The sequence below is a fragment of the Oryctolagus cuniculus genome, chromosome 7 (genome assembly GCF_964237555.1).
Source record: "Oryctolagus cuniculus chromosome 7, mOryCun1.1, whole genome shotgun sequence".
NCBI classification, from domain to species: Eukaryota; Metazoa; Chordata; class Mammalia; order Lagomorpha; family Leporidae; genus Oryctolagus; species Oryctolagus cuniculus.
The window spans coordinates 16,786,228-16,796,281 of NC_091438.1; the positions used below are offsets into that span (position 1 = coordinate 16,786,228).

A 10,054-nucleotide genomic window follows, 5' to 3' on the forward strand; every position below is an offset into this window, starting at 1 on the left:
AAGTATAGAAATTTAGTTTAGTGTGTTGGCCTCAAAGTTGTGATTGATACTGCATGCATTATTAATATCCGCCAGTGTCATAATTGCTGTTATTTATTACAGATTAATTTTTTAAAGATTATTTATTTGAAATTCAGAGTTATTTGGGCCGTGCACCCGCATGGGAGACCAGGAGGAAGCACCTGGATCCTGGCTTCGGATCGGCGCAGCGTGCCAGCCGCAAAGCACTGGCCATAGCAGCCACTTGGGGGGTGAAACAATAGAAAAAGGAAGACCTTTCACTCTGTCTCTCTCTCTCATTGCCTAACTCTGCCTGTCAAAAAGAAAGAAAGAAAGAAAGAGAGAAAGAGAGAAAGAGAGAGTTACATAGAGAGAGGAGAGGCAGAGGCAGAAAGAGAGAAAAAGTCTTCTGTCCGATGGTTCACTCCACCAGTTGTCCACCATGGCCAGAGCTGAGCTGATCCAAAGCCAGGAGCCAGGAGCTTCTTCCAGGTCTCCCATATGGGTGCAGGGGCCCAAGGATTTGGGCCAGCTGCTACTGCTTTTCCAGGCATAGCAGAGAGCTGGACTGGAAATGGAGCAGCCAGGTCTCGAATTGGCACCCATATGGGATGCTGGTGCTTCAGGCCAGGACGTTAACCCACTGAGCCACAGCGCCGGCCGCAATAGGTTAATTTTTTAAATGACTGTTACTTCACTTTTTTAAAGATTTATTAATTTATTTTAAAGTCACAGTTAGAGAAAGAGAGAAGAAGAGGGAAAGTCAGAGTGAGATTGTCCATCTGCTGGTTCACTCCTCAAATGGCTGTAATGGCTGGAGTTGAGCTGATCTGAAACCAGGAGCCAGGAGGTTCATCCTGGTCTCCTGTGTGGGTGCAGGGTCCCAGAGACTTGGACCACCTTCTACTGCTTTGTCAGGTACAGTAGCAGGGAACTGGATTAGAAGTGGTGGAGCAGCCAGCCCTGCAGGCAGCAGCTAAACTGGCTATACCACAAAACCAGCCCCTGTTACTTCACTTTTAACTCTCCAAAGACAAGGATACCTTAGAATCCATAAAGAATCAGGAAATGTGTCTAGTTTGAATGAGGTTAATATTTGTCTATTGCTGTTTTAAAAGTGTTGAGGTCATGGATATCACTGATGTTACCATTTAGACAAAGTGGATTTTTGGTGTGCTGTGACTTACTAACTGAAGAAAAGTATATAAGTTTCTGTCAAACATTTAATTCAATTAGTACACTGAAAAATATTTGAATTTTCACCAGATTTAATACTAAATTAAAAGTGTTTGAACTCAGGACCCTTTCTTTTCCCATTACACAGTTTTAATGATTATTCAACTTTTAATTAAAAGTTTGAGCAAATTATATTCTTAATGAGTATTGCAATTATTAAGGTTAATCATAACTGTAATAGCTTTTAAATTAACACAGTCTTTCGCTTAACAAATCTTTGTGCAATAGGGCAAGAAATAATTACACTTTATTTTTCTTAAATGTGTTAGTAATTAACATTTTTAATTTTGTATCTGAAAAAAATGCCTTGATTCAAATATAAAAGGAAATTAATGAAGATTGCAGTTTGTAATTTAAACTGAAGTCACAGGATATACCTATTCATTGTTAAAACTAGATTTTTCCTTAAGGTTTTTGAACATACTTTCTTGTGATTTTTAAAGATGATAAGATTTTTCTGACGCCATAACGTTCAGAGTATGTTCAAGAAACTGATGTGTAAAACTCTGAAATAAAGTAAACTAAGGTTGAGAAGTACAAATAAAATCAAAATATATATAGATGTAGACAGGTCAAATATTGGGAATCTACAACAGAGGTTACTCTAATCAAAGGAGGATTGGGCTTTGATTTTTTGCAGTAGATTAGAAACTAAGTAAAATGCTCATACTTTGGGCCTGCCAAAGGTTTTAATAAGAAGGTGTGAGAAATCAAGACTCAATAGAATCAGATATGGTAGATACAAGTTAAATGACTGGCAAGATAATGAAGATTTTTAGTGGAGACAGAGGCAGGTAAAGAAAAAAATGTGAAAAAGTTCAGGTACTTGTATCAGCAATCCAGACCACTTGAGTTAGTGGAATTCTCTGTAAATCTTGTAAGAACATATTCTTTCACTTTCACTTCAGGTCTAAATGGAAATCTCAGAATGTATGTACTATCAACAAAAAGGATTCACAAAGAATACAAGAATAAATTCAGACGTAAAAGTTTTATTCAGGTATGCTCCATTTTCTCTTTGTCAATCCATGTCAATGAATGTGTTTTGATAAAAGAATGATTTTTTCATTGCAGAAAATCTGCAGTTGTAGAAAATTGCAATGTTGTAAAGAAGCTTGGGCTGAATCATGAGAAGCAATGTGGAGAGAGTCTTGGAGGATTGGGTTTGTCTTGGACATACCAGCTGAAGACAACAGTATTAGCCAACAACACATGGAGCAAGAGAACCACTAGCCAGATTTCAAGAAAAATGAAGTTCCAAAAAAATGATAAATTGTTTTTTGGGGTGGTTTGGTACATGGCAATGAAAGACTGAAACAAGCCATGACAGAGACTTAATGGCAAACTTTATTCTTTCTTCCTTAAAAAAATAAATAAAACCAAAATCATCTATTAATATAGTTTTGACTATTCCCCCTTTAACTCTTAGTTTCTTTTTTATGAAAAAAATAAAATCTGAAAGTGTAGTAGTATTTTACTGCTACAAATACATATGCCATGAACATTTTTATCATTTTGTCAACAAAATTTATTTCATTAGTGAATGTATACTAAATATAAAAATACAATAAAAATGGTCAATTCTTTTAATCAATAAGATTTATGTTATAATGTTTAGTTTGATCAGTTATATAATTTCTGTTATATTACCTGTAACAGGCAACATGTGACTGTGAAGATAACCTTATTTTTTCACAAAATATGATTATATGCCAACTGCTATTTTAGGAAGTCTTATTGTTAATTATTACAGAATTTCAGAGGGTTAGGAAATATTTTAATTTTAGGCATTAAAAAGGCTACCAAAATGTTTTCTGTTTGCCAGTATATGTCCCCCTAGAAAACTTGGAGCAATCCATGACTCTGTCCCTAGAAGGTTTTTGCTTGCCTTCCCTCTGTTCCGCAGTGAGAACTCTAACCCTAGCAACATCACACATTTCCTCTTTTGCTCATTTGATAAGGTTAACACTTCAGATCCTCCTATTCATATGCCACCTATTGATTTTCTAATCCACTGTCATTTTCAAGGCTGTATCATTTAGTTTAGAGTTCTAACCTGATAGTTATTTTCTTTCAGATCTTAAATAATATTTTGCTATCATCTTCAGGCTGCCAACATTTTTTGTTTGCATTGACCTGTCAGAATTACTTTTGTTCCTTTGAAGGTAATATATCTTTTTGTTAGTATCTTGCTGCCTTCTTGTATTTCTCTTTGTCGGATTTTACAGTTTTACTTTGATAGTTCTACAAGTGGATTTCTTTGGATTTATCCCACCTAGAGTTTGTACAGTCCCTTGAATTTGAGTTCTATTTTTTGTCTTTCATCAGTTTTAGAAAATTCTTGGCCATTTTATCTCCCAAGAGAGTTTCTGCCTTGTATTTTTCTTTTCTCCTCCGTGACTCCAATTACACTAAGTCAGACCTTTCATCATTTGTCCTGTATCTATTATGGTCTTGAAAGTACATTTCAACCTTTGCATCTCAACCCTTACCAGCTGGATGGCTTCTACTGATTCAATGATCCTTCTTTTTGGGGATCTTGTCTGATGTTACATCTCTAGTGTTTTGATACCAGTTGTTGTAGTCTTCCATTTTATAATTTCTACTAGTTGCTTATAATTTATATACATATGTATATATACCTATTTATATGTATTTTCTACTTGTTTTTTTTTCCTTTTTGTGTGAAAATATCTGTCACATCTCTGAGAACTGCAACTTTTGGATCACCTCTAAGTAGGATTCTACAGTTTGCTACTTTGCTTGCTTTCCTTTTTTATTCTTCCATCTCCTGGCTTGGTAGTTTTTTGAACTTATTATGGCTTCTTTAAATTAAAATAAATTAAAAAGAAATTGATATTCCAGATATAGTTATCTTCTACTAGAAAATATTATGTCACACTGCTAGAACAGGTACATACTAATTCATTTCATTTCATGTGGTAGTTGAGTTTGATCAAACCAAGGTTTTCCATTTTGCAAAAGCAAATATGTTTCCAATTCGTTCTTATTCTTATTTTTTAGCACCGCAAGATCCAATGTGAGTGGGTGTGAATGTATGTATACGTGTGTATTTATGTGGTATTTGTCAATGTGTAGTGGGCTCTACAACACGTTTTCTTTTTCTACCTGATACTGTGAAACTCCTGGAATCTCTTTTCTTCATCCTAATTTACTAGCAATTACTTTCTCTTGATGTTAAATCTGTTAATGCAATGCCACTTTATAAGCCAATAAATGCCTTGACTTTTAAAAGTGCTTTCAAAATTTGGGCTTGCTTAAAAGTTTTTCCTTCACTCTAATTTGTTAGTCTTCACTGACTTGGTAACCCAAAAAATTCAGCTTTGATATTCCTTTTCCACAACGTTGTGGAAAGTTAATCTCTGTTTACTGTGCGTGAAGTTGATATCTAGAAATTTGATTATTGTGTCTAACCCTTGTCTATACTCATAAAGAATAGTGCTCTTTCTACATTCTGCTTGCATTCTTTATATAATGGAGTATTACACCTGTGTTTATAAAGTAAATTGGATGTTATCACAAAAATTAAGAAGGAAGGAAGGAGGAGGGAGGGAGTGTGGGAAGTGTCATTATGTGCTTAAAGTTGTGTATATGAAATATATGGAATCTGTTCTCTTTACATGAATAAGAAATTTTTTAAAATATAGCCACCACTTTCTGTTTGGATTATTAGTTTCATCCTTATAATAGTAAGTTTTTTATGGGGAAATACATCCAATAATTTGAGTTTGCTTCTATATTTTATCCTCTTTGTGATTCTCCCTTCTCAAGCCCTAAATGTTTTGATGTACTCTGGAGTCCTCAAAGACTCAATTTGTTTTTCTTCTTTTCACTTATTCATGTTTATGTTTATTCTTAATGGGGATTCAATGCACAAAAAGCTAATGTACCACTAACTACCAGTTATTCTCAATTTTTAAAATTAATTTCAGGTACTTAATTCTATGTCTACAGTTTGAATTTTATTACTAACTTTCATAGCATTGCAGTAAGGCTTTTTACGTTTTGTCTTATTTTCACATTCACTTTTCCAAATATACTAGTATAAATAGGGGAAATTTGTCTCAGAAAGACCAATTGACTTAACTGCTACATCAAATTAAGTAAATGATGATGCTATTATGATAACAAAGTTTGGGGTATGGGGAATATTTACAGTAATCCAAATTACCTTCTCTTTATGTTTCCTTGGATTCCTCCCACTTTTTAGTTTTAGAAAAACTTCACACATTTCCTAATATGAAAAAGTAAAAATTTGAAGGCATCTTTTGCTCATGCTGCTATGTGGTCTCAGAGAAGGCAAAAATGAAGAAACAGAGAATCCTACTATTTGTTTCAGTTGGGTGGTGTTGAGAAACTTTGTCAAAGGATAGGGACAAAGAAGGGGCAGTTGCTGTTTGTTGTCTGTCGATGTGACTAGAGGATGTGGTCCTTTAATAGCTGTAGTGAAACTGCCTTTCCAGTTGTTATGAGAAAGGGAGAAAAATAATACTAACGCAAAAAGTCCCTAAAGGGATTTTCAAATCACAGAAAAATTTTACGTTCACACTTCTATAATACTTTGCCTGCTTTGCCTGTTATTTTCACTTCAACTCAGATTTTATCTATTTGGGCAGTGTTACCTTCAGGGAGTCCATACAAGCCGAAATGCAAAAAAAAAAAAAAAAAAAAAAAAAAAAGGGAGTACACTGCCAGAAATATTCTCACTGGTTTCTGCAATTACCTCCTTTTAATAATCCATTTATTAGTGGTTAAATTTTAGTTCCCTGTGTTCCAATGTCACTACTTGAGAAGAGCATTTATTTATTTATTTATTTATTTTGGACAGGCAGAGTGGACAGTGAGAGAGAGAGACAGAGAAAAAGGTCTTCCTTTTGCCGTTGGTTCACCCTCCAATGGCAACCGCGGCCAGTGCACTGTGGCCAGCACACTGCACTGATCCGAAGGCAGGAGCCAGGTGCTTATCCTGGTCTCCCATGGGGTGTAGGGCCCAAGCACTTGGGCCATCCTCCACTGCACTCCAGGGCCACAGCAGAGAGCTGGCCTGGAAGAGGGGCAACTGGGACAGAATCCGGTGCCCCGACCGGGACTAGAACCCGGTGTGCCAGTGCCGCAAGGCAGAGGATTAGCCTATTGAGCCACGGCGTTGGCAAGAGCATTTTACTTTTTATGGGCAGGAAAAATCATGCCAACAAAAGTATAAACATTCTATGTATAATTATGAACGACCTTGCAGGAGTAAGCCAACACATTCTGCAGAATTGATAGCCAGAAAGGAGTTGGTATTGAGTCCAATAAAGTGAAAAGGAACTTTGTGAATAAAGGGAGCTTTAAGGGTAGGAAGGTGATCAGTGAGAGAGGGAGGAGGGCCAAGTAGATTAAACTAAAGTCACAGCGATATGACTGCGCCAGACTGTTCACACTACTTTTGAAACTAAAATTTGATTCCCAAAAAATGACAGATGTTGCAACGTTGGCCAATTAAGAGACAAAAACCTGTAATAATATTATGCTCTTCTGACTATATAACAGTTACTTGAACACAAGTCAGATCATCAAGTACTATCCAACATGTATAGGCAATTTGTTACTAAATAAAAGAAAATATTAAATAAAGGTAGCAGTAGGAAAAATAGATGTATATATTAAAATTTATAGGATCAGTCCAAGTTATTTTTACTTTGTGAAAAGCAAAGAGGCATAACGTTGTGTAATATGTAATACTTATAATTTTATTCCCTTTTTAACCAAGTGAACTGTTATTTAAATATTGTTAAAACCAATTTAAAACCTTAGAAGTAAAGAGTTTTAAAAGCCACTCATGAACTCAATAAAAGATCGCACTCTGTGATTTTGTTTCACATATCTCCCAACTAGTCTTTTTTTCCTCACATATTTCATACACACACAGGCATGCATATGAGAACATACATACAAGTGCATGTTATAACAAGTTTCTCATTTACTGGATTTCCCAAGACCAAACAGTACCAAAAGTGTAAAAACATTTATTTCTGTTTCTATTTTTTTCTTCTTTGTTCCCTAAACCCTACATTGATTCTTCAGAAATCCTCATTAAAAATGTATTTGAGAGATGTGAGAAATAAATTGTCTGATACTGTTTTTACTTAGGGTTCAATTAAAATGCATTGCATTCAAAATGCAGAATGGCAAGAATGATTGAAACAATGAGTTCTAGAAAATTAACAATTTTTAGATTCAGAAAGAAGTCTAGAGTTCATCTCCTCCAACCCTCTCTTTTTTTTGGAAATCATAGCCAAGACAAAGGCTTTTGTAACTTGCCTACATCCTCATGATTTCCCATAGAGGAGGAATAACTAACAATATCGTTTCCTTTAGACCAGAAATCATTACAGTCTTCAGCCATACTCAGAAATTTAGGTGAGAGAGTGTGTGTGTGTCTGTGTGTGTGTTGCTACATAAATCAAATTTCAAATGACGATTTTTATACCTTTATCATCAATTATATTTTCTTTCAATAATTATAATTTCAAATCAATAAATTCTATTCTCTATATCTAGCCAAATTTCAGTAACATTATAACACCGTCAACCAGCTTTATATAGAAGTTATGCTGAATTAGAGTAAATACAGGAGTCTTTTTACTTACTGACTATAGATCCCTGGATGTCCTTCCAGTCCACGGCGGGGGTGACCATCTCTGTCATGGACATCGACGAGGCGCCCTACTTCCCCTCCAACCACCAGCTGATCCGCCTGGAGGAGGGCGTGCCCCCGGCACCGTGCTCACCACCTTTCCCACCGTGGACCCCCACCGCTTCATGCAGCAGGCAGTGAGATACTCGGAGCTGTCAGACCCGGCAAACTGGCTGCACATCAGCACGGCCGCCATGCTGGACCGCGAGTCCCTGTACATCAGCAACAACGTCTACAACGCCGCCTTCCTGGCAGCTGACAATGGGATCCCCCCAGCCAGCGGCACCGGGACCCTGCAGTTCTATCTCATGGACATCAATGACAGCGCCCCAGAGCTGCTGCCCAAGGAGGCGCAGATCTGCGGGAAGCCCAACCTGAATGCCATCAACATCACGGCCGCTGACGCCGACCCTAACATCGGCCCCTACGTCTTCGAGCTGCCCTTCGTCCCGGCCGCCGTGCGCAAGAACTGGACCATCACACGCCCGAACGGTGACTACGCTCAGCTCAGCTTGCACGTCCTGTACCTGGACGCCGGGATGTACAACGTCCCCATCATCGTCACAGACTCCGGGAACCCCCGCTGTCCAACATGTCCATCATCAAGGTCCAGGTGTGCCCGTGTGACGAGAACAGGGACTGCACCGCCACTGGTCTGTTGGCAGTGGCTGGTCTGGGCACAGGCGCCACTGCGGCCACCCTCCTCTGCACCGTCATCCTGCTGACCATGGTCCTGCTGTTTGTGGATGAAGCGGCAGGAGAAGGAGCGCCACGTGAAGCAGCTGCTCATAGAACACTAGGACGACGTGCGCGACAACATCCTGGAGTAGGATGAGGTGGGCGGTGGTGAAGAGGACCAGGACTATGATCTTAGCCAGCTGCAGCAGCCCAAGGTCACGGAGCCCGCCCTGAGCAAGGCCCCCGCGTGTGGCTAGTGGACGAGCGGCCCGTGGGCGCCAAGCCCCAGTACCCGGCCAGGCCCATTGTGCCCCACACGAGGGGACATGGACAATTCATCAGTGAGGGGCTCCGGACAGCGGACAAGGACCCCACTGCACCCCCATACGACTCCCTGCTGGCAGCGAGAACGACCCCACTGCACCCTCATAGGACTCCCTGCTGGCAGCGGACAAGGACCCCACTGGACCCCCATACGACTCCCTGTTGATCTTCCACTACGAGCTCCATGCAGGCTCCGTCAGCTCCCTCAACTCGTCCAGCTCCGAGGACCAAGACTACGATTACCTCAACGACTGGGGGCCAGGTTCAAGAAGCGGGCCGACCTGTACAGCGGTGGCGACCAGGACTAGCAGGCCTCACGCTGCAGATGGCAGCAGGCGGATGCCCCTCCCCGCCCCCGCCAGGCCCCACAGTGAGCCAGAGGCACTGTCTTAACTTGAATTCCTTAGAGCAGAAGCGCTGTTTAAAAAAAAAAGAAAAGGCAGAACCGCGGCTTACTTGGCTAATCCTCCGCCTGCAGCACAGGCACCCCAGGTTCTAGTCCCGGTTGGAGCACCGGATTCTGTCCCTGTTGCCCCTCTTCCAGTCCAGCTCTCTGCTGTGGCCTGGGAAGGCAGTGAAGGATGGCCCACGTGCTTGGGCCCTGCACCCCATGGGAGAACAGGAAAAGCACCTGGCTCCTGGCTTCGTATCAGTGCAGTGCACAGGCCACAGCAGCCATTGGAAGGTGAACCAACGGAAGAAAAGGAAGACCTTTCTCTATCACTCTCTCAGTGTCCACTCTGCCTGTCAAAAAAATAAAAATAAAAATAAAATAAAATAAAAAATGAAAAAAATGGAAAAAAAAACAAAAGTAAAAAATGGAAGTGTCTTTTGGTACAAAAAAACAAACAAATAAGCAAAAAACAGGGCCTGGGGAGCAATTCAGTGTATACTGGGGTTCTGGTGGACCTGTGGGGTCACGGGACATACTGAATATCTTTTGATAGTCAACCCTTCTAAGTCATACTAACTGTGGAAGTATTATCAATGCACATGTTCTAAAAGGATCCTGAAACTTTATATTTCACAAAACAGAGTGAATGACATAATGAATGGCTGTCTACAAATTTGAGCACTTTTTGTATACCTGATCTAAACTTGAGGTGAAACAATTTT

At 39.6% G+C, this 10,054-nt stretch overlaps 1 long non-coding RNA gene and 1 pseudogene across 1 annotated transcript in view; both read left to right on the top strand.

The window, feature by feature from the left end:
* The window catches only part of LOC138850286 (uncharacterized), a 43,365-nt gene extending 40,638 nt beyond the window's left edge, over positions 1-2,727 (top strand). The window contains exons 2-3 of the long non-coding RNA XR_011390021.1: positions 2,145-2,236; positions 2,311-2,727. This is a non-coding gene — a long non-coding RNA (uncharacterized lncRNA). The remainder of the gene's footprint in view (positions 1-2,144; positions 2,237-2,310) is intronic.
* Positions 2,728-7,906: 5,179 nt separating this feature from the next.
* LOC127488787 (cadherin-4-like) lies at positions 7,907-9,481 on the top strand (annotated as a pseudogene).
* Positions 9,482-10,054: the final 573 nt, after the last annotated feature.